The 23,900-nt window shown below is 41.7% G+C and overlaps 1 protein-coding gene across 5 annotated transcripts in view; it reads right to left on the reverse strand.

Annotated features, from left to right (window-relative positions):
- PPP2R2B (protein phosphatase 2 regulatory subunit Bbeta) overlaps window positions 1-23,900 on the reverse strand; it is a 440,587-nt gene that overhangs the window by 349,598 nt on the left and 67,089 nt on the right. The window lies entirely within an intron of this gene.

The following is a 23,900-nucleotide window of genomic DNA, read 5'->3' on the forward strand; positions in this document are numbered from 1 at the left end:
TTCCTGCATCTTTGCTTTAAAGAAAATAACTAGCTAAGAGTCACTGAGATTTTAGCATATGCCAGGCAAGGTTCAATGATCTCATTAAATTCTTACAACAGCCCTGTAAAATAGGAGATAGATAGACATAGATAGACAGATAGATAGATACTGATATATAAATTGATATATACATATATATTGATATTATTCTCATTTTACAAATGAAGAAACTGAGGCACAGAGAGGTTAAGTATTTTCTCCCGTGGATATCCAGGTTGCGAGCCACAGCCCTGCCTTGAACCCAGGCAGTTTGCCTCCAGGTTACACTCCACAGCACCAGCTGACTCTGTAGAGGGCTCATTCTGGTGCAAACCTTATGCTCTAGAAAACCTCAGGGCATCTTGCTTAGTACAGCACTTCCTGCAGTGTTTCAGCTCAAAAACTGTGCAGAAGTTGGAACAAGACAGGACTGCCAGGGTGCCCTGTGGCTCCCCCCCCCCCCCCCCCCCCGCTTGCAGACCTGGCCCACAGTAACTCTTCAATTAGTTTCCATCTGTAGGAGCAGCCATTCCCTAGGGGTACACAGGCCAAAAAGAGAGACCAACTCAGCCAAAATCCAAAAATATCTTCACTGCAGTAAGCAAACTGGTAATGGAGAGAAGGGAAATTTCCCCTTCGAGCCTTGGACATTTCTCAAAGCCCGCGCCCACTCAGCTTATGTAAGTGGCATTCACCACTGAGGAATGCAACTGAGGCCCTAAGAATCTAGGCCAATCCTGCCAATTAGGTGTTAATGAAAAGTTATTTAGGGTCTACCCAGAGGCACTCTGGGAAACTTGACCCCTTGCTCACTGAATTGTCTCCCCTGCTTCACAGGACCTACGCAAAGAGGTTCCAGGGAACACCCCAGGGATGGCAAAGTTAATACAGTCAATACCTTCTTGAACATTTCTTCCTAAGCAACAGGCAGTGACAGGATTCAGGGAAGTTCTAGGCCTCCTTATATTCATTTTTTAAAAAAGATTTTATTTATTAATTCATGAGAGACACACAGACAGAGGTAGAGACACAGGCAGAAGGAGAAGCAGATTCCCCACTGAGCAGGGAGCCTGATTCAGGGCTCCATCCCAGGACCCCAGGATCACGACCCTGAGCCAAAGACAGACCTCAACCACTGGGCCACCCAAGTTCCCCTCCTTATGATCACTCATTCATATTTCTCTATAGTTACACATTTTTCAATAAATATCTCTGAAGCACCACCCCCTTTTCAGGTCAATGCCAGGTATGGGGAACCCCACAGTTAGCTAGACACAGTGCTGAGCCTAGACAATCAACAAAACTATAAATCAAACCCTGGCTTATAGCATTTGACACTTTGATGTGTGAATATACCCACCACCGACTTGGCTGATGTCAAGATACCAGTATTTGGTCACTGAGCTTGGAACCGGGAGGAGATGCACCATACAGAGATTGGTAATCTCTAGAGCAGGGAGAAAAATGTAGGAATTAGGAGGGGATGAGTTTTAGTATTTATTATTTTAAACATGATATACTTAATCACAAGCTTACATAACTTAATTTTGGATAATGGCCACATTTACCAAGCAGCTCGCAGCAATCCTGCACATTTGACAACGCGGTTCTCAGAAGCTGGTCCTTGTCAGCTCCGGTGTACCACTGCTTAGACACAGACTCATAAAGTGAGAAGTTGACAGGCAAGTCAGGGAAAAACTAAGAGAGAGCATGAAATGCTTTGTGAGAAGGAAGTACGAGGTGCTCTGGGAGCATTTGGGAGGCAGATCCAGCCAAGAGTTGGATTTGGGGAATGCCATCTGAGACAGAGACGTCTGAGATTGGAAGAACCATGAGTGTTAGCCACGTGAAGGGTAGCAAGTGGGTTCCAGATGGTGGGTTCCTCTCCACCATGTGAAGAGGTCTTAGGGGAGGCCAGACCACAGAACCTTTTAGAACATGTAGTTTTCCATTATGACTAGAATCAAGTGTCCAAGGTAAGACAGTGACCTGAAATAGGATGGAGGGAAGGAAGAGTTTTCCAGAACATAGAAACCCTGTTCAAGATGGCTCCGAGGTGAGTGGGTACTCACTGGCAGCTTGTATACAGGAGGTCCCCCTGATTAAATGTCTTGCCAGGAAGATTGTTCTGCCTGCAGTGTGGGAAAGAGGTGGCATGTGGGCAAGACCAGAGGATGGTGCCACAATCTAGGACAGAGATAAAGACTGTTTGCATGGTGGTAATGGCCATGGGATTGGAGAAGAACACATGGAATCTAGAATCATTTAGGAGGTTGTAATGTTGGACAAAGTGAGGGGTGTGTGCGTGTGTGTGTGTGTGTGTGTGTGTGTGTGTGTGTGTGTTTGTGTATTGCAAGGCTGGGGGTGTGTTGAACAAAACCAAGTCAAGAATGATCCTGAGGTCTCTGACAACAGCAACACCAGAGACAACTGGAAGGAGGAGCCAGTGAAGGAAGAACAGGTAATTGGCTTGAAAGATGCCGAGTTTCATTTTAGACAGGTTCATGTTACGGGATGTCCAGGTGACGATATCCAGGGGACAGTGGATGTAGGCCTGAAGCTCAGGACAGGGGTCTGGGGCTGGGAAATAAATTTGGGAATCAACAGCAAAAAGGATGATAAGCAAAGCTGTGAGTGTAGAAGAGAAGGTCAGGAGTAAATCAGAATAACTAGAATTTTATGGGCCGCTTACCCTGCCGGCACTGCCTGTCCACCGTACACCTACTCGCTCTTTTTGTCATTGCAACACCCTGAAGTGTAGGTATTACTGTGACCTCTCTTTTGTGGATGAGGAAACTTGTACAGTATCAGCAGAACCCAGATCTGAAGCTGGTCTGTCCGGCACCAGAACCCACACTCTGAGCTACAACACTGGCTGCTTCTGTATCAAAATACACCGACTGAGAAGAGAAGACTGGAAAGATAGAACCTGAGGAAATGAATATTTAACTTGTAGGAAGAGGAACTTACAAAGGAAACAACTATAAAGCACAGGGTGCAGGTGGGGGAACTTGAGGCCTACCATCTTTCAGGTCGTTCAGGTCAACTTTTGAAAAACCTCCTCACCACAAACAAGGTAGCAGAATTGCCCCCTTAAAGCTTATAATCACACTGCATTTGCTAATATTCTTTTCTGATCATAGAAGCAATGCTTTATCCTGATAGAAAAAACAGAATGTACACAGAAGAAAATAAAAATCCCCACCATGAGACCACCTAGAAATAATTGCTATAACTCTTTGGCACATCTTCCTGTAGACTTTTTTTTTTTTTTACACATAAAATAATGGCTATTTCTTTAAAATATGTTTCCAAAGTTTTGTTTTGAAAGCACATTTTATGGTTTCTAAAGCACACATTTAAAAAATTAGGCATTTATTGCTTTTAAAGATGCCCATCTTAAAATCAGGATTTATTTTACAGTCAGTGGTGCTTTACAGGTAAATGGCAGCTTTGTGTTCTTAATTATACATGAAGGAATGCTACATTTTGTAATCCATGACATCTTTGCTTTTGTGAAATATGGTAGGCAAGATAGTCACAACTTCCGAAATTCAAAATATAGCAAAAGACATACAGAGATCTATTTCACTCCTTCCTACTCCAGTGCTCCTCCCTGGAGGCAGATTAAAATTTCTAATTGTCTGTCTGCCCTTCCAGAGTATTTTAATGCACATACAAGAAAACATTATACATGTTCCCCTCTCTTCAAGTACATGGTAATATACTATCCACTCCACACTAGAGTATCTTGCACTTTTCTTTCTTTATTTTTTTTGCACTTTTCTTTAAACTTAATATACGTTGAAAGTTTTTTCTTCCCATTTGCAAATTTTTGATTGAAAAGATATACCACAATTTACTAAGAAACCCCTACTGGAATGTAAACTGGTGCAACCATTGTGGAAAACAGTATGGAGGTTCTGCAAAAAAATAAAAAATATGGGCACCTGGCTGGCTGGCTCACTGAGTTTGAGCCCCATGCTGGGTGTAGAGATCACTAAATAAATAAATAAATAAATAAATAAATAAATAAATAAATAAACTTTAAAAAAAGTTTAAAATAGAACTACCCTACATTCCAGTAATTACACTACTGTGATTTTTGCTACCTATTCAAAAAAATAAGAAAACACTAATTTGAAGGGATGTAAACACCGCTACGTTTATTGCAGCATTACTTAAAATAGCCAAATTGTTGAGGCAGCCTAGCATCTATCAATAGAATGGATAAAGAAGATGTGCTATATATACACAACAGAATATTATTTAGTCATAGAAAAAGAATGAAATCTGGCTGTTTGCAGCAACATGGATGGAGGTAGAGAGTATAATGCTAAGGGAAATAAGCCAGTCAGAGAAAGACAAATACTATACAACTTCATTCCTCTGTGGAATTCAAAAAACAAAACAAATGAACATCAGGGGGAAAAAGAGACAAACCAAGCAACAGATGCTTAACTACAATGAACACATGGATGGTTACCAGAGGGGAGGTGGGGGGGGTGGGGGAAATAGGGGATGGGTATCACGGTGTGCACTTGTCTTGATTAGCACTGAGGGGTATGGAAGTGGTGAATCACTTTACTATATACTTGAAATGAATATAACATTCCTGTTAACTATACTGGAATTTTAAAAAAAGTAGTCCCCTACTGGTTTACAAAGTTATTTCCAATCTTTCGCTAAAGCAACACCATGATGAATAATCTTGTGTATTTGTACACATACCAGTATACCTATCAGGTAAATCCTGCTGAGTCACAAGGTAACTTCAGTAATTTTGACAGAAACTGCTAAATTGACCTACATAAATGTTCCAATTTACACTTCTTCTAAGAATACATGAAACACCGTTTTCCTACATCATTTCCACACATAGAACATTATCAAACTTTTTCATCTTTGCCAAATTGATTGATAAAAATGTATCTCTAAAACCCTTTATTTTGGAATAATTTCAGGTTTTACAGCAAAGTTGCAAAGATAGGAAAGAGTGTTGCTAGGTATCCCTCACCCAGTTTCTTCTCATGGTGATATCTGACATTAACATGCTATGTTCATGAAAATGAAGAAATCAACATTGGTATGTTGTTATTAATGGAAGCCCAGATTTTGTGAGGATTTCCACAGTCTCTCTACTAATGTCCCCTTTCTGTTCCAAGATCCCATCCGGGAGAGCATATTGCACTTCGGTGCCATGTGTCCTTATTCGGATCTCTGACAGTTTCTCAACTTCCCTTGTTCCACGTGACTTTGACAGTTTTGAGGAACTCATCAGTATTTTGTAGAATATTCCTTGAATTGGGTTTTCCTGAAGTTAAACCTGAGGTTTCCTGAGGTTATCTCTCATGACTAGACCAGGGATGGTGACCTCATTCATTTGGCAAAGATATTTTCTCCCAGGTTACTCTACTCTTAGCATGACTCTTCTTCCTTTTTCCACACTCGGCTTTTAGTGAAATCTTAGTGAAACTGCAATTAGAGAGAGTGAACATCTTCTCCTGAGTTTAGGAACCATCTGTATTTTCTGGACTCTGTTGGCATTTTGCCCATTTTCTTTCTGTTGCATTGTCATTCCTTTTATCAATTGCTGTGAAAAATAAGCTATTTTTCTGTAATGCAAATTAAACATTTTTACCATTTCTTGCATGTTTCTGTTGTGTTTTTTTACAATAGAGATGTAAATGTTTTAATTTAATGAAACTGATTTTTTTTCCCTTTATGATATACAGGTTCTCTTTCACATTTTGAAGTAAACAGCCTGTTTCATGATGGCTTTTGGAGTGTTCCATGGTTTCATTTTTGGAAAATAAGAGTTTAGGTGCACCTCCATGGCTCAGTGGTTGATCATCTGCCTTTGGCTCAAGTCGTGATCTCAGGTCCTGGGATCAAGTCCCACATTGGGGTCCCCACTGGGAGCCTGCTTCTCTCTCTGCCTATGTCTCTGCCTCTCTCTTTGTGTCTCTCCTGAATAAATAAAAATAAAATCTTAAAAAAAAAACAGAAAATAAAGAGTTTATGTTGGAATAAAAGTGGGAAGGATCTGATTTCTTATTCATATCACAACCCAGTTGCCCCAACAGAAATTTATTGAAGAGACTATAATCCACTACTTCATCTGAAGTACAAGAGATCATTTTTTCAGGGAAAAACATCATAGGAGCCTCAGTCCTGTGCATTTCAAATTCCCATGTTCTTTCCATAGAGACGGGGCAAAAAAAAAAAATATATATATATATGCAAATAAACAAAGAAAAAAGATTCTGTGGCTGGGAATTCCCCACTTATGAGCCAACCCCAATAGAGAAAGGAATGCAACTTGATTATTGGGGTAATAGTGTTTGTTTAATACTGGAACTGGTTAAGGAGGTACATGGGCACACTGACAAAAGGGATGAGTGGTATAATCTACTTATATTTTAAAAACATCTTTGACAAGGTTGCACACAAAAACCAAATGAGAAATACAAGTGCCCATGTCCTTGGAGAGGACGTTTTGTCAGGGATAGTCACTGCTTTAAGGAGAACAATGGATATGGCTGGCTGAGTAGACCAGCTTTGCAAAGACTACAGAACAAGGGATCCTTGTTTCCTAGCGATCCATTCTGGACCCATCCTTAGTTAGATCTGCATGAATAATCTGGGAGAAGAAGAGCAAACTGATTATTTTTTTTAAGAAAAGGACTTTGTTCATTTATTTATTTGAGAGAGAGCAAGAAAGCAGGGGCTGGGGTTGGGGGTTCGCAGAAGGGAGGGGAGGGGGGAGAAAAAATCGTAAGCAGAAGGTGCTGAGCCTGCCAGGGTTCAGTCTCACAACCCTGAGATCATGACCTGACCCAAATCAAGAGTTGGACACTTAAATGGCTGAGCTACCCAGGTGCCCCAAAATGATTTTAAGGTTTTAAGTGATGGTAATTTTTTTTTCAGACTGATTTTTTCCCTTTGCTTGAAGAACCGAGCAAATGACATTAAAAACAGTAAATACTTGTAAATCTTTTCAAAAATTTGACCAGGAAAGCATCACATGAGCTTAAAGGTGTATAAAAACAGTAACGCAGTACAAAAGAACAAAAAAGTCAAAGTAGACAGAAAATAAAGGGTCCTGCTCTGGAATAGCTCATGCTACTAAAAACACACACTAACATAGTCCTTAACTATGTGTTTTCTACTGCTCTAAGTACTTCACCATATGCTGGCTTTCCGAATTCTCCCAACCCGTTGCGGGGTAGGCTCCATTAGTCTCTCCTTTTCACACGTTTGAAAATGGAGGCCCAAGAGAATGAGTAACTAGTTAAATGTCACACAGCTTGTACGTGGTGGAGGCAGATTTGGATCGGGCAGTCCAGCCCTGTGGTGTATGCTCTGCATCCCTGGCCTTGCTGCCTTCCTAGCAGGGCCAAGTGGATGGGCAGTGGCTGTCATGTGGATGCATTTTATTGTTAGAAGAGCTGTGAGTCCATCATAGTCATGCTTGTATTTTCAGGTTTGGCAAAATACCAGGCACAAACTAGTTGCTTAATAAATTCTGACTCCCAGGGCGCTGGGTGGCTCAGTGGTTGAGCCTCTGCCTTTGGCTCAGGGCCTGATCCTGGAGTCCTCAGATGGAGTCCCACATGGGGCTCCCTTCAGGGAACCTGCTTCTCCTTCTGCCTGTGTCTCTGCCTCTCTCTCTGTCTCTCATGAATAAATAAATAAAATCTTTAAAATTAATTAATTAATTCATTAATTAATTAATTAATTCTGACTCCCTGAATCTTATCAGGGAGGTATGAACAAAGTGTTACACCGTGATTCTTGGATTGTTTATGATAGGGAATTCTGAGTTTTTTTTCCCCAAGTTTTATAAGGATCCTATGGTAGATAGCCTCTAAGAGGACCCTAAAATCCCCACTTCGTGGTATTCATATCCTTATATACTCTTCTCCCCTGGAATGCAGGATGGACTTAGTAATGGGCTTTTGACAACTACAATACAGCAGGGTGATGGGATGACACTCCAGAGATTCCTTAGAGAAGACTGGGGCTTCCATCCTGAGCACTCTCCCTGCCACTCTGTGGGGTCTCTCCTTGCCCTTGGGGAGGCCAGCCCCCACTTAGTGCAACAGCGCTGTAGGGATGCCTGTGTGGGTTTTCTTGGAAGCAGATCTGAGGCCTGCCAACAATTTTGTGAATAAACTTGGAGATGGATCGTGTAGTCCCAGTGGAGCCCTCAAGTGAAACAACTCTAGCTGGTAGTCTGATTGCAACCTTGTAAGACACCCTGGGCCAGAGGCACGGGGGTACCCCTGTGCCACCTCATCAACACCACTCCACCTCCCCACTGCCCGGAAACAAGCATAGGGATTAAAAAGGAAATGCAGCGGACAGAGTGGCATTTTAACATGTTCTCTAATTTCTCTCCACAAATGCTCCTCCGGTGGTATGTTCCGTCTCAGATAACAACAGCCTTATCCTTCTCTTTCCCTTTGGTCAGGCCCAAAAATTGTTGGAAGCTATCCTTGAGTTCCCTCATTTCTTCATACCCCATAACCAACCCACTAGCAAATTCTCTCAGGTCCACCCTAAAAAGCAGTCAGAATGTAACCACTTCTCACCCCTCTTGCTACTGGGATCTGGCTCCCGTTATCTCATCCTTGGGTTCTGCAACAGCCTCCTCCCTGATTCTCTTGCATTTGCCCTTAACTCTTTAGAGTCTATGTTCATCGCAAGAGACAGAACAATCCTATTAGAACATTCGTCCATGAATATCACTCTCTAACTCAAAACCATTCAATGGTTTCCATTTCACTTAGAGGAAAAAGCTCATGTTCTTAAGAAGGACTTCATTTCCTACTCCTCCCTTTTTTGGTCCCCTCACTCTAGTAACACTGGTCTGCTTGCTAATCCTCAAATAAGCCACCTATACTCCTACCTCAGGGCCTTTGCACTCTCTGTTTCTTCTGCGTGAAACACTTTCCTTCCAGATAAGGAAGGACCTTCTTAATGTTTTTGCACATGTGCCACTGAGGTCTTCCCTGATTCTTCTATCTAAAATTGCACCCCTTCTGAATACTCCCCATCCACCTTGTCCTGCTTTCTTTTTTGCCAAAGCATTTGCCGCTTATAAAAAGTCTATGTAATGAATAATTTTATCATTATGTTCACTTTTTGATTCCTCTCACCAGAATGAAAGCTCCAGGAAAGCAGGGAATTTTACCTATTTTGTTTATGGCTGTGTCTTTACTGCCTACAAGGCACATGGTATGCACTCAAACAGTAGATCTTAAATGAATCAGTATATTAACACTGGTCTTCCCACTTTAAAATATATATAATATATTCACACATATTCAATATTATATATAATGTGTATATTGCTTTGTGTTCTTCAATATAGCTTTGTGGTTTTCTTATCCTTCAGCCATCCACAAAATAGAATTTTATCCTTTCATTTCAAAAACTGAGGTAGACTTATATCTATTCTTTTGGGGGAGGGATGTCTATATTTTTACAAAAGTAAAGAAACTCAGAACAGTATGTCACATGATTCCATTGTGATAAAGATAAAAATGTGCACATGTATCTATATTTCTTCACCGCTCCCTACCAACTCCCTTGCTGGAGTTAAAAATATCTGGAAGATAGGGTAAGACGAGGATAGCTAGGGAACTTCTGTCTGCCTTCGGCTCAGGTCGTGATCCCGAAGCCCTAGGATCGAGTCCCCACATTGGGCTCCCCATAGGGAGCCTGCTTTTCCCTCTGCCTATGTCTCTGCCTCTCTCTCTGTGTCTCTCATGAATAAATAAATAAAATCTTTTAAAAGAAAAAAAAGATGAGGGTATCTTGGTAATAGAAAGGATGAGCCAGAAATCCTTTGATTACAAAGGAGGAGAGATGGTATACAAAGAGAAGGTCAATTTTGGCAGAAGAAATGGCCTACTAGTCTGATGAGTACTCTGGCCTCTGCCTCCTTTATATTTTCCCTCCTCTTTCTGATATAGGCTCATCGAGAAGGGAACCCTGATGACTGACAACCCATCCCACACATTAAGGTTAGGAACAGGGGTGGGGAAAAAAGACAAGAGTGAGAGGAAGACTGAAGGGAGAGATTGGAGACTCCCATGCCTGAGCTAAGACTAAGTTGTATTCAACTCCCTGTGGACTGAAGTGGGCTGAGAAGGCATGTATATGACATCAAAATATTACCTGCTGTTTTGTTACCATCTCTCATTTTATGTTGCTATGGTACTGATTATTGTGGTATTTTTTTTTTCACATTTGATTTGAGGCTAATATGTAGTCAGTTTTTGTAAAGTTTTATACATGCTCGAAAGGAACTGCCTTCTCTAATTTATAGGCAGAGAATTTCATACACATACGTGTTTGTTATATGACACTAGCTAACTGTACTATTCAAATATTCTATATCCTTACTAGTTTTTGCATTTTGTTAGATTTGCCAATTTCTGGGAAGGATGTATTTCTACATTTCTTTTCACATGGATACCCAAATGTAAGAAATAGTGAATCCTGAAAATATTAAAAAGACATCCACATCTGGAAAGAACCCCGTGCAACTTCAGAACACTTAAGTTACTATTATTTCTGACCCATTTTTCTTGTTTATTGTATGTCTTCTTCACTAGAGCTTTAACCTCCATAAGGATCAAACAAGAAATTTTGCCTGTTTCGTTCCCTGTGATCTGCCTTGCCTCCAGCACTGTTGCTTGACACACAGTACACACCTAGAAATATTTCTTAAGGGAATTAATTCAATCATTCCCTTCCTTCAATCTGGGTTTAATTTCCTTCTTCCTGAAGTTCATACTTCAAGTTTTCTTTTAGGGTGGGTCTTGAGTGGTAACTTCACTGAGTCCATACAATCAAAAGTTTCTATTACTTTTTTTGTTTTTTAAGGTTTTTTTTTTAAAAAAGTTTTTTATTTAAATTCCAGTCAGTTAATATACAGTGTAATATTAGTGTCAGGTGTACAATATAGTGATTCAACAATTCATTTTTATTAAGTGCTTATCTTGACAAGTGTGCCCCTCAATCCTCATCCCCCCACTCCCCTCCCCTCTGGTAACCCTCAGTTTGTTCTCCATAGTTAAGAGTCTGTTTCTTGGTTTCTCTCTTTTTCTGTTTTTTTTTTCCTTCACTCATTTGTTTTGTTCTTAAATTCCACACATGAAACAGTATTTATCTTTCTCTGATTTATTTAACTTAGCATATTACTCTATAAGTCCATCTATTTCATGCAAATGGCAAGGCTTCATTCTTTTTATGGCTGAATAATCTCTCTCTCTCCCTCTGTCTCTCAAATTAAAAATAAATGGAAAGGAATTGAATGGAATGGAGAGATTAAATATATAAACTGAAACCATGAATATCCAAAATGGTCATTTTATCACTTCTAGTGAACTATAGAGATCTTACATGCCTTCATATTCCTTTACACCATGACTTGTAATATAATTACCTTGGGTATTTCCTCTATGTACATTGAGAACCACATCAAACAGTTTAATTTTTGCTTCAACCATTAAATATAATTTAAAAAACTAAAAAAGAAAAAGAACATCTAAGGCATTTACCCACAGTTTTGCTTACCATCTTCTTTCTTCCTTCCTGATATTCTAAGGTTCCTTTTTGTTTAGAGAACTTCCTTTAGCTATTATTTTAATGTTATCTTGCTAGCAGCAAATTCTTTTAGTTCTCCTTCATTTAAGAATATCTTCACTTCTCCTTTGTTCCAGAAGAATATTTTCACTGGGTATTAGATTCTAGGTTGGCAGTTCTTTTCTTTCAATTCTTGAAAAGATATGCCTCTTTCTTTTAGCCTCTGTGATTTCTGTTGAGAAATTCACTGCCATTCAAATTCACATTTGTCTCATGCTTTTCAACTTTAAAAAAAATATTCTATTTATTTATTTTTAGAGATAGGGTGCACGCGCGTGAGAGAGAGAGAGTGAGAGAGAGAGAGAGAGAGAGAGTAGGCTGGGGAAGGGAGAGGGACAAGCAGACTTGGCTTTGAGCATAGAGCCCAATATGGGGCTCTATCCCACAATCCCAAGATCATGACCCAAGCCAAAACCAAGAGTCAGACACTTGACCAACTATGCACCCAGGTGCCCCTACTTTTTAATGTACTTTTACTTATCAAGAGTTTGATTATGATATGCCTTGTTGTGAAGTGTTCATATGTATCCTCATATTTTTGAGATTTGCTCAGTGTTTGAATTTTTTAGGTAGGCATGTGTCTTTTTACAAATATACAAAGTCTTAATCCATTATTTTTTCAATCCTCCCTTCTTACTCCTCTACTTCTAGGACTTCTAATGACACAGAGGTTAAATGTTTTGTTATATTTCTGTAGGTTCCTGTGGCTCTGCTCAGTTTTGCTTTTTTCAGGCTATTTTCTCTTTGTTGTTCAGATTGTGTAATTTCTACTGTTCATCTTCTGGTTCATGGACACATCCCTCTTTTACCTCCATTCTTCTTTTTAGCCCACTCTTTAAGTGTTTTTATTATTGTTGTTATTATATTCTTTGATTCTAAAATTTCCATTTGGCTCTTTTTTATACCTTCTTTTTATTTTCTTAGGCTTTTTAAAAAAGATTTTATTTATTCATTTGAGACAGAGTAAGAGCCTGAGTTGGGGGGGGGGGGGAAGGACAGAGGGAGAGGGAGAAGCAGACTCTCCCCCTGAGCAGGGAGCACAACATGAAGCTCAATCTCAGGACCCCAAGATCATGACTTGAGCTGAAAACCTATGCTTAACCGACTGAGCCACCCAGAAGCCCCCTCCTGAGACTTTCTGTATTTCTGTTGGTTTCAAGTGTGTTTATAATTGCTGTTGAAGTATTTTTAAGATAGATTCTTTAAAATCTTTGTCAAATAATTCTAATATTTATGTCATCTCAGTATTTGCATTTGTTGTCCTTTCATGCAGGTTGAGATCTCCCTTGTTCTTATATTATGAGTTTTCAACTGAAATCTAGACAAGTGGGTGTTTTTTTATGAGTCTCTGGATCTTAATTAAACCTGTCTTCTTTTTAGGGAGGGCACTGTTCCAGAAAATAAAGGGAGAGAGTTACCAGTTTATAAATTATTTTGGGGACTAAAGTCCATCCATGTTTGTCACTTGGCCTCCATAGACACCTGAGAGCAAAGACTCTTCATTATTACTGGGAAGTAGTGGCAGTATGAAAAGGAGGTTCTGACTCCTTGGTAGGCCTCCACTGGTACCTCTATGAATGGGAAGGAGAGTTCTGTGTTACTGTCTCCCTTCAATGACACCTGATGTGTTGGGGTGGGGGAGATGGCCTTTGATTCTGCTGAGTGGTGGTGAAAGTCCTGACTCTCCATCAGACATCCTATGACACACTCCTGGTAGTGAAGGGGATGGGTGCTTCATCACTGCCAGATATGGATGGAATCACAGACATCGCATATGGTCTCCACTGTCCTTGCAGTGTAGGGAGCCTCATTAGCACTTGGCTGGGGGAATGGCCTGGGTTTCTACTTGTCCTTCTGTGATCTCACTTCAGTAGGGATATTGAGATACTTCATCACAGACTCTTGACAGTAGAAGTCTAGGCTCCCCACTTGGCCTCTGGTAGCATGTGTAATATGATAGATAATATGTTACTCTGAGGAAAGACCAAGGAAAGGTGTGGCAGCCCTATCTCCAGTGAATTCTAATTCTCTGCTCTTATGATGGAGAATCTACTAAGGATCACACAGGATATGGCACGGAGAAGGTGAGCACAACTCTGTAAGTTGCCACTGTGTGATCTTGAGCAGAAGTTTGGTCTCCAAGCCTCAGCTTTCTCATGGCAAAATGGGGTTAATAACAACAACCGCATAGGACTGCTTAGAGGCTCTACATTGGTAGCCAATGTGAAACTCCTCACTCATAGCAGGGGTTCAGTAAATGACACTTGCTATCATCATCATCATTAATGCCATCATCCTCATTGTCACATTAACCAGAAATATCCAACATAGTTTTGCATGAATGTGAGTCACGTACAAACCAAATTCTGATTCCCTATTTGAGGACACTGGAATGGTTTGTAGCCATTCTCTACAGATCCAGAGCTGCTATTTAAGCCAGAAGGCAGGCATAGGCCCCAGAGCAATGTATGACCTACAGAAAACTACCTCATTAAATCACTGTGTTTTCTCTCTGGGTATGAACCCACTTTAAGAATAACTGAGCAGATTTTGGGTTTTTGAGGTCAAAACATGCAGTCAGAAAATGTCTTCCAGCCACTTGGCTCTTACTCTGCTGTGTCCCAGCGAAGTTAGATGGGCATGTGGTCCATTTCAACAGCTCAGTACAACTTAAGCAAGATTTTCACGAACCATATGTCATTGGAGCCAAGCAACAACCTGGTGAGGTAGGGAAGAAATTTTATAGGGTAGAGGGGATAAGGGTGAAAGCTTAGAGAGGTAATAACTTATTTCATCAAGCAAATAAGCAACTAAGTCAGGAGGGGACTCACTCATTCACCACATATTTGCTAAGTTTGAAATCCTCTAGAAGCCAATCCTGAGCCAGGGATCTGATGGTGAGTGGTTTATTTGGGATGTGATCTCAGGAAACACTGGTAAGGAAGTAGGGAAGTTAGAAGGGAGGGGAAGGTAGACAAGAACACATTTTAAAGCAGTTCAGTGTTGGGGGCCACTGGGGCTAAATCCTGCTATAGGATATATACCTCAGAGCTATTCCATATGAGGGGCAGGGGAGATACTGCAGTGTTTACTTATCAATCCCAACAGTCCTTGCTGTGCTGCTCCTGGGAGTGTCAATTCCCTGGCATCTGTGACTCTGCCTGTGGACCTGCTCTGCCCTCACTTCAAGCACTAATGGTTGGCAGGCAGGGCGGTGTGCAGGCAGACATGACAATGGAGAATGGTAAGGCCACATCTAGGGTATTTCCTTCAAGATGCCATATATTCAGCACTATGCCAGCTGCAAAAGATACCGTAGTAGTCATGATAGACATACTTCTTGCTTTTGTGGATTCTATTACTCAGTGGGAAAGAGCAGCAAGGTAAATGTAATTATAATGCAAAATGATAATGGCTGTGATAATAGAAATACAATATGCTTGAGAACATATAGGAGGGGTCTCCTCCCTAAGATTGGCAGGGCCAGGGGACATTTGTCAGAGGTAGTAGTATCCCAAATCTCTTGCCTCTGAGATTTCCCAGTTTTGTTCCCTTTGCACAGAACACTCTGTCCTCCATCTTTATCTGGTTGTCTCCCACATATTCTTCATAACACCATGTACATGTCCCTTTTTCAGAGAGGCTTTTCTGAATCTCCACACTGGGTTTTACTTCCCATCAATATGTTTCCCTAGTAATCAAGATTTGTATTAACAATGAACAGGAGGAGTACATTCCTTTTTCATTATTGTATCCTCAAATCTTGGCCCAGTTTCTAACACACAGTAATAGTCAATCATTATCAATTGAATGAAGGAATAGATGATCTGTCTATAGAAAAAGTCACAATCTCTGCTGGGGCTGGAGAACCAAGGGAAAAAGTACTTTAATTGGGGGTGTGACCAGTTCTACCTTCTGAGAACTAATTCTCTAAGGCTGAATGTGTAAGTTTGAATTCAGAGATGATGTGGACAATTCCCATTTCAATGAAGCAAAAAGTGATCCTTTGCCAAAAACTGGGAAGGAAATCGAGATTGATTTTGGTAGCCACCTACCTGAGTAGCCACTACATGCCAGAGATCATCTTCTGGAAACTTAAAGGCAAATGCTATGCAGTGTCCATTCTAGTGAGCAAGGCTGTGAGCTCCAAAAGCAGGAGAGAGGAAACACACCCAAGATGAGAAATGAAGGCCAGACTGGGGGAGATGTTAGGGATCATGAGTATAACACAGGATGTGCAGGGCACAGGAGGACAACTTTTCCCCTTCTGGGCTTTCCACTGGTGGCAGGAATGAATCGTTATTGTTGGGTGGATCTAAGTGTCCTACATTCATAAAATCACCAATATAAATTATATAGTATGTCATGTTTTAATTTGTTCTGAGCAATGTTCAAACCTCAACTCTCATCACAATAAATGAAAACAATGACAATGTGGTCAGTGTTTGTGCAGGAATCCTCAGAATCCTGGAAGCACGATAAATGACTGCGCATACTTTTGATTATGTTTAGTACCAAAAAGAGTAGGATGTGTGTCTGGGTCTGCTGATAAGCATTTCCTCATTATGGATGTAGTTAAGCTAGGCCTATGACAGATTCATAAATAAAAATGCTATCAGATCATCAAAGAGAGAAATCAGGTCTTATTGGTCGATTAGGGAAGACTTCACAAAGGAGAGCCTGTCCTTGACTTTACATGATGGGGAGAATCTTGGGTGTCAGAGGAGACAATGAGAGAGGGTAGCTAAAGCAAAAACAGTGCAAAAGTGGTCCAGGGATTTCAAAGTTGTGTGGTAGAGCTGGGACATAGTTTGCACATAGGGAGTATAAAGACATAGAAGTGAAAAGGCGAATGTGTTGAGGGAAGGAGACAACTTGAGTGCCATACTGAGAAGATGGCACCATTGCCTGCCAGCGCTAGTCAGCTACTGAAGACCTTTAAGCAGGAGCACAGTTTGATCTCAGAGAACTCTGGTAGCTGTATGGAAGACTGATTTCAGGAGGAACAGAAAGAATTTGGAGGCTGTGGTGACAGGTGGCCCAGCCTTCAGCAGCTAGAGAGGTAAGAGAAAGGAGGGGACTGCTGGGAAGACATGGCGACTCCATGCAGACACAGAAAAACAAATTCAAGGCAACCCTGAGGCTTCCAGTTTGGGGCCAAGTTGATATTGTCATTACGGAAAGGGCACTGGGGGCCGGGGGCGGGGGGCGGGGATCATGCTTCAGCCCAACCCATCAGCTCTAAACCCTCACTCTTTTTTTAAAAATTTTTTTAAAGTTTGAGAAGTCTTTTTTTTTTTTTTTTTTTATTTACTCATGAGAGATACAGAGCGAGAGAGAGGCAGAGACATAGGCAGAGGGAGAAGCAGGCTCCATGCAGGGAGCCCGGTGTGGGACTCAATCCCGGGCCTCCAGGATCACGCTGTGGACTGCAGGCAGCGCTAAACCGCTGCGCCACCGGGGCTGCCCTAACCCCTCACTCTATGGCCCCACAAGCCCTCATGCCCCTAGACTGTCCTAGATCCCCCTTCCCCTCCCCCTCTAGGCCCGCCCTATTTCCTCACTCTTTAGGCAACCTGGCTTCATGAGTTTGGGAAAAATAACATCTCTGTACTCCCATTTCCATTTCTAATATTGGAAGACTGAGACAGGATGGCATCCACCTCTAAAGTTCTGCTTTTTTCTGATTTATTTCTTCTGCCAGAACATCCTCATCTTCCCACTAGGTGCTGGTGTTTATGCAAGGCATGGTGCCTCACAAAGGAATGCAGCAGTAATGGTGGATTGCAAGCAGCAGCCACAGAAGCAGGTCTAGAAAGGAAGGAGAACTCTTCTGATCCTGAAATCCTTTCAATGTAGCTACCCCTGACTCTGGCTCTGGGTGAGGACAGGACACTAGTGTCTTCCATCAGCAACCACAGATGACTGAGGACAGGTGAGAGCATCAAACGTGATCACCTCAAGGCAGATAGTCCTTCAGGTGAGCCCTGGGGCATAAGATTGAGCAAACAGGCACAGGCACCTGAGGATGTGGCCTTTCCCTGGTGCCTTACTCATTCTGATAACTCAATTTCCGGCACCCTTCTAAATGAAAATGGGCTTCTCAATGTGTGCACCCAGGACCAGCAATCTCAGGACCACCTAGAAACTCATTAGAAATGTAAATTCTCAGGCTCCCCCCTCCAGCCCCACTGGATCAGACACTGGAGTGGGCCTAGCAGTCCCTGTTTTGACAAGCCCTGCAGGAGATTCCGGGGCATGCTAACATTTGAGAACCAATGAGTTAGAGGCCGGCGGGGGGTGGGGGTGGGGGAGAAAACTGCATTACTATTCCTAAATAATACATGAATATATTCATTATTTTGAGCTGAAAGCAGACCCAGTAATATAATGTGGTACAAATTTTAGAATGGATGGAATTTAATTTTTTTGTGAATAAAGTAGCTACTTTAGTGAAACCTAGCAACATCTCTATGGACAAAGGAAGAAATTACCCGAGAGGCTGAGGTCTAAAAAATTCAGGTAATTAAGGGAAGTAAGTGCTGGGTTTTTATTTGTATCATCTACATGCGTGGGTTTTTATACCTATTCTTTCTCTTTTTTTGAAAGCTACGTAACCTTTGATTTAAATGAAATCTAAACTGAAACCCCAAATGTAAGACAGATAATTGGGTTGTACCCTAGGGAAATGGGGAGGGAGTCAGATCTCTGCCTCATGCTCCTTCCTCTCTTCTCTTCCCTCCTCCCCTCTCACCTCCCCACTCCTCCTCCAGTGGCCCACAGGGCTACAGGCAAGGCCCATTACTGCAGAAAATAGTTTTAATTCCCTCTTCCCATTGCATACCCGATGCAAAGGCTTCAGGGAAATTCTATCATATTCCTGGTACAGGCATTTTAATTAATACAAAAAGGAAATGTGTTTGTGTTGTGACTGTGTTTTCCCCTGAAGACCAAGGATGGAGGGGAGGGAGGGGACTTCACATGGGAGAGGCCCTTTCAAGGACAAGGTGAGCATAATGAAAAGGCAGGTACTTCAATCATCTTTGCTGCAGCCCGGATGGAGACTGAGCCACCTGCCCAGGAATGTGCTCACAGTAAACACCCTTAATTGAGCCCAACAATCTGAGAAGCCTATTAAATCGCCAGCCCAGGAAGTGGGAGTGAGTCAGTGTCTATGTCTGTCACCGTGTTTTGCTTGAGCAGATGCGACTAAATATGCCGGCTTCGTTTCTCCCAGGTTTTTTCCTGAAAAGAAAAGTGCACCTGTATTTGCACGTAGCTGTGCAGCCTTCTAGAAAAATGACAACCTGACCCTGCCAGCTGTTCCATCCGCTCAGACTTAGTGTGTGTCGAGATTCCTTTGGAAAGCAGTGGTACAGACATGTTGATCTGGAAGGGGCTTTAGGCACCTTCTAGTTCAGTGGGTTTTGAAAGATATTTCTTTAAGAAACTAACCTCTTTCTTCAAAATAAGTGTTAACCCAGAAATAAAGAGGAAGTTCATTCCATTCGCCCCTTCAGCCTTCCCCCTTTTCCCCTCTGTCACCCACCTACTGACCCTAAGGGAAGGAGCAAAGCCAAGTTTGAAAAACAAGGACACAACAACTGAGCTTAAGGAGTAAAAGGCCTTTCCAAAGCTAACAGTGCTAGAAAGAGGGGCTGGGTTACAGATGAATCTCCCGTTCTGAGAGCTTTCCTATGCAATCCATATGCAAAAACCCATACAGTCATTCCTTCAGCTGGCAGTGCCTGGCAGTTTCTAGGCACTCACTTGGGGTTTGTTTTTTTTTTTTTTGAGCAACCTTTATTAAACATCTGCTACGTTCCAAGCACTGTCTAGTCTAGCTGTAGATCCAATGGTAAACAAAAGACATGGTCTCTGTCTTCACAAAGTCTATTGCAAGAGAAATACACTCATTAGTTGGCCACACAAAAGTAAAATTGCAAGTGTATGAAGAAGAGAGGAAGGTGCCAGAAGAACTCATGACTGCTGGTCCCAGGTGAATTTCAACTCCCTTCTCGGTTTCTTTGTTCTTTAGGCAAACACACACAAAAAAAAAAAAAAAAAAAAAAAAATTGTGACAAGAGGATTTTCTCTCCTCAGAGAGGTCAGGGAAGCTTTCCCCATGTTGTAAAGCCGTTAGTGTAACAAACCGAAAGGCAAGAATGACTAAAGCAGAGAGTCAGGTGAGAAGTGTGGGCTGGCTAAGACCACCCAGGACCATGGCAAGCATGTTAAGATGTCGGTCTCATCCTAAGAGCAATGGAAGAGCATGGAGAGTTTTTAAAGTGAGGGAGGGGGCAAATTATATAGTCAGATCGTAGTTTCAAAGTGATTCTTGGGCTTCTAGTGTGGTGCTTCAATGGAGCAAGTGCCCAAGGGCAGACACAAAGTACTGTTTGGAGACCAGAGTTGATCAATGAGGAGTTGATTCGGAATGATGGTAGTGGGAATGGAGAAGTGGACACATTTAGGAGCTACGTGACCATTAATGTGGACAGGATGTACAAGTGGAGGGGATAGAGAAGATGAGGACAGGAGAGGGGAAAAGGTGGTGCCTAGTTTATGCTTTGTGGACTGTGACAGTGAGTACTGCCATCAGACCAGTTTTGGCCCCTCCCACACTTGCCAACCTACAGGTTCCCAGTCCTGGATGTACATTACAACCACCTAAAAGTTTTTTAAAAAAATAGTGGTGCTCAAACCCTATTTCCAGAGGTCCTGGTTTAGTTGGGTGGGGTGAGGTCTGGGCATTGGTGCTTTTCCTAGTCTCCTAGGGGAGATTCTAGAATGTCACCAAGACTGAAAATTCACCAAGGCTGAAAACCACTGCTCTAAATGATCCCTAGGGGATCTTATGTGGTTTCTTCTCTATTTGATTGTATCTCGCCATAAACAGAGAATGCCAGGAGCTTCAGTGGGCCTCTAAGAAAGAAACAGAGTCACAGGAAATCCTGGCAAATGAGGCATAGAACAGATTAGGAAGCAGCCAAACACACCGGGTCAAGAGAAGGGGGAGCAGGGCAGTAGATAAGAAAGGACCCCAAACTCACAGAGAAGTCGTGAACTCTGACACTAATCAGCAACCTGCTCATCTATCTGTTAAATGAAGGCCCTGGACTAGACCAGTGGTTCTCAAACTCAAACTTACTTCAGGGCTCAGTTCAAACACAGATTGCTGGGCTCCACTCTCAGAGCACTGGAATGAGTAGATCTGGGGTGAAGCCTGAAAATCCAAATTACTGAAAACCTTCCAGGAGATGCTGATGCTGCTCCAGGCACCAGGGCTGGGATGAAGGTGCCATTAGCAGAGAGAAAAAACCCAAGAGAGATTCATTCTTTAGAGATCCTGCCTTTATTTAAATTTTAATACTTTCTTCCTCATAAGTGTTCATTTTGATTTTTAAAAAATACAGCATCAACTTACTATTCATTGGAATACCAAGGTTTGTGGTGCCCCTTTAGATTATGCACCCAAAGAGAGGGCCTCACTCACTTGATTCTAATCCCAGTTGGCCAAGGGCCACATGCAGAGGACCATGGAACTAGGTGATTTCTAAGGGTCCTTCAAGCTGTAACATTTCGTGAAACAAGAAGTAGGGTGGCGGTGAGCAGGAGGGGTTCTGAAGCCAAGTTGGTGGTGTTCATGCTGGTGTAAACGTACTCTCCAGGCCCCTGTTTTTCCTTCTCGACAGCGTCAAGATAATAATATCGATCACACAAGTTTGTAGTAACTAACTGAGACAGCACACAGAAAGCACACAGTGTGGGCTGAACACAGTGGACACTTGCCATCAGCAGCAAAGAAAGGCCTCTTGCTTTCATGACCCTCTGAAGCTAGCCTTCTGACGAGGGTTATCCTGATTTCTTTAAGGCTTGAAAGGAGACTTTTTTTTTTTTCGAGCCTTCTCATTGCTTATCAGGTCATACAGCTTCTTGTTTCTCATGATTTTCCAATTTGTCCCTTGTGGGTTTGCATTTCCTTTATCCCAGAGAGACCACCTACAAGGTTGCCATGATGAAACACAGCCTCTTATATAGAAGTCTTTAGAAAAAGCAAGACGAACCTTGTGGATCAAGTCTCACTATTTATTGAACATGAATGAAATAACTTGCGAGCACCTCCCAGAGTTCAAGAATCCTCTCATTTATTTTGTGAAAGCAAATATTTGTATAAAAGGGAGATTGACAGTCAATGGCTTCTGACAGGTAAGCCATGGTTTCTGCAAATGTGGTGACTATTTGTCAAGTTTTGTAATCAATGAGTGCTCTCAATTTGCAGATTATTTTGTCAGGCTCTAGTTTCTTTAGAGAAGTGGGTGAAGTGGATGGAGAGATTTGCAGTGGAGGAAGCCCAGTCCTCTCATTTGGATGTCTTCATGCTGGAGTCTATACTACCTTCCTGGCCTCGTGCCTGCCATTACTCACTACTTATTCTCACCAAACAGGACTTTCTGCTGTTTGTGAATTTACTCTGTAAACTCACCCCTTCCAGCATGGTCAGGCTGCTTATCCACCTGGAATAGTCATCTCTGCTTCTCGATATCAAAATCATATTCATCCTTTGAGATCTAGCTCAGGTGTCACCTGAAAGGACTCCATCCCACTCACCCCGTGTTCCATGTCACTGTGGTTGTTACTGTTAGCCTGTTAGAGCACTCTTTGTCATCTGGGTTTTCCATCTGGCACACCATCCTTGATGTTTATCCTCCATGGGAGGCACTCAACTCTAGCTTTCTCTGGGTCAGTTGTCAAAGCAACCTTGGTTGACTGTCAATTTTAATCCACAAGCAAAATAAAAGAACCCTAGGTTATACTCAGAGAATTGGACTTGATATTTTTGCGGTTCCATTCTCATCAAAAGCATGAGTCAGATCAACAAATGGAGGCACCCTTAGATCGAGCCATTAGGGCCTCTCTGCTAATCTATACTTGAATGTGCCATCTACCTGAACTACAAAATACTATGAGAATGATCCCTATAAAACCTATTGCTATATTACTACCAGAAAGCTCTTAAAGAAAACCTGCACTGTGCCTTTATTACCCACTGGAGAAATGGTTTCTATGATGGAAGACTAAGAAAAAAATGTACTTCCAAGGAACCAGTGAGCTTTAGTCTTGGTGATAGCAGTGAATTCTGTCCTATTTTCCTTTTTGCCCTGGCTGGGAGAACTTTCTGAGCAAACATTTGTAGGAGTGCTAACAATATTGACTCCATCATTAGCCCTCCATCCTGTCCATGCCTGTGTAATGACCTCCCTCAGGACTACATGTTCCAGGCCTTATGGAGGTCAATGTACACCCCAATAAGACTGCAGAAGCCTTATCCCAATCTTCCCTAAAGTAGTGCACAGAGACCCACTTTGAGTAATAGTAGTGTTGATGGGTGCACAGAAGGCTGCACTTTAGATAACGATCCTGTGACCTCGCCACCATGCCCCTCACTCCACAAAAGTCGGGGGTTAAGGACCTGATAGGAGTGGAGAATAGGGATGGAGAAGAGCTGCTCAGTGTCCCTGATCTTCCATCTGCCTGCTCAACCACTTGCTCCCCATCACCAAGTTACCCTGAATACAACTCTATGTTTGATTGATTTTTCTGTATTTATCTTTCCATCCTGGAGGATATTTTACTGATGCTCCTCCACTTTCTAACAACATTATATAAAATGTTTTGATGGCAGTTTTTTATACTGATCCTATTGCTAGCCTCACATTATTTTCCTTATTTTTTGTCTTTCTTCCATTTATTTAATATTTTCCTTTTTGTTTATGTCCTCTAAGACACATCAAATCTTTTTATTAAAAAGCCAGGGGATGGCTTCTTAAACAATATTTCCTTGAAGGCAGATAATATATTTTGTTTTGAATTTTCAATAATAAACCTAGAACTTGACAAATTTGTATGTATTTTTAAAAGAAAAAAGAGAAAGAATGACGAGATGAAGGAGAAATTCAAGCTGATGATAGAGGTATCGATGGCCTACTCATACATCTAAATAGTGGGAAAAAAAAAAACCAAGAAATATTTTAGGACAATGGAAACCATACCAAATATTCTAGAATATCTGAAAACCTGGAGATACTGCTTTGCATGTTTGCAACTGATTTTTAATATTGTACAGATAATTTAGTTAATATTCAGATATTGGCATACGTAGACACAGCCACTTAACTACTATCCTCCGTGTAGAGGTATTGTTAAAGCAGCTATTC

This window comes from Canis aureus, chromosome 5, assembly GCF_053574225.1.
Source record: "Canis aureus isolate CA01 chromosome 5, VMU_Caureus_v.1.0, whole genome shotgun sequence".
Lineage (NCBI taxonomy): Eukaryota > Metazoa > Chordata > Mammalia > Carnivora > Canidae > Canis > Canis aureus.